The sequence below is a fragment of the Bison bison genome, unplaced genomic scaffold (assembly GCF_000754665.1).
Source record: "Bison bison bison isolate TAMUID 2011002044 unplaced genomic scaffold, Bison_UMD1.0 scf7180017864236, whole genome shotgun sequence".
Classification (NCBI taxonomy): Eukaryota; Metazoa; Chordata; class Mammalia; order Artiodactyla; family Bovidae; genus Bison; species Bison bison.
In genome coordinates, this window is record NW_011494808.1 from 526,719 (window position 1) to 527,981 (window position 1,263).

A 1,263-nucleotide genomic window follows, 5' to 3' on the forward strand; every position below is an offset into this window, starting at 1 on the left:
ATCTCTTCAAGAAAATTAGAGATACCAAGGGAATGTTTCATGCAAAGATGGGCATAATAAAGGACAGAAATAGTATGAAATAAAGAAATCAGAAGATGTTAAGAAGAGGTGGCAAGAATTCACAGGAGAACTCTACAAAAATAGCTTCACAACTCAGATAATCACGATGATCACTCACCTAGACCAGACATCCTGGAATACGAAGTTAAGTGGGCTTAGGAAGCATTACTATGAACAAAGCTAGTGGAGATGATGGAATTCCAGCCAGTTGAGCTATTTCAAATCCTAAAAGATGATGCTGTGATAGTGTTGCACTCAATATGCCAGCAAAGTTGGAAAACTCAGCAGTGGCCACAGGATTGGAAAAGGTCAGTTTTCATTCCAGTCCCTAAGAAAGGCAATGCCAAAGAATGCTCAAACTACCACACAATTGCACTCATCTCACACACTAGTAAAGTGATGCTAAAAATTCTCCAAGCCAGGCTTCAGCAATACATGAACCATGAAATTCCATATGTTCAAGCTGGTTTTAGAAAAGGCAGAGGAGCCAGAGATCAAATTGCCAACATCTGCTGGATCATCAAAAAAGCAAGAGAGTTCCAGAAAAACATCTACTTCTTCTTTACTGACTATGCCAAAGCCTTTGACTGTGTGGATCACAAGAAACTGTGGAAAATTCTGAAAGAGGTGGGAATGCCAGACCACCTGACTGGCCTCTTGAGAAACCTGTATGCAGGTCAGGAAGCAACAGTTAGAACTGGCCACAGAACAACAGACTGGTTCCAAATAGGGAAAGGAGTATGTCAAGGCTGTATATTGTCACCTTGCTTATTTAACTTATATGCAGAGTACATCATGAGAAACACTAGGCTGGAGGAAACACAAGCTGGAATCAAGACTGCTGGGAGAAATATCAACAACCTCAGATATGCAGATGACACCACCCTTATGGTAGAAAGTGAAGAAGAACTAAAGAGCCTCTTGATGAAAGTGAAAGAGGAGAGTGAAAAAATTGGCTTAAAGCTCAACATTCACAAAACTAAGATCATGGCATCTGGTCCCATTACTTCATGGCAAATAAATGGGGAAATAGTGGAAACAGTGACAGACTTTATTTTTTGGAATCCAAAATCACTAAAGATGGTGACTTCAGTCATGAATTAAAAGATGCTTGCTCCTTGGAAGAAAAGTTATGACCAACCTAGACAGCGTAATAAAAAGCAGAGACATTACTTTGCCAATAAAGGTCCATCTAGTCAAAGC

General features: G+C 40.0%; 1 protein-coding gene and 1 pseudogene across 1 annotated transcript in view; one reads left to right on the plus strand and one right to left on the minus strand.

The window, feature by feature from the left end:
• Window positions 1–1,263, plus strand: part of ADAM18 (ADAM metallopeptidase domain 18) — a 108,635-nt gene that overhangs the window by 67,870 nt on the left and 39,502 nt on the right. The gene's annotated exons all lie outside the window — the stretch shown is intronic.
• The window catches only part of LOC104993250, a 3,596-nt pseudogene that overhangs the window by 1,079 nt on the left and 1,254 nt on the right, over window positions 1–1,263 (minus strand).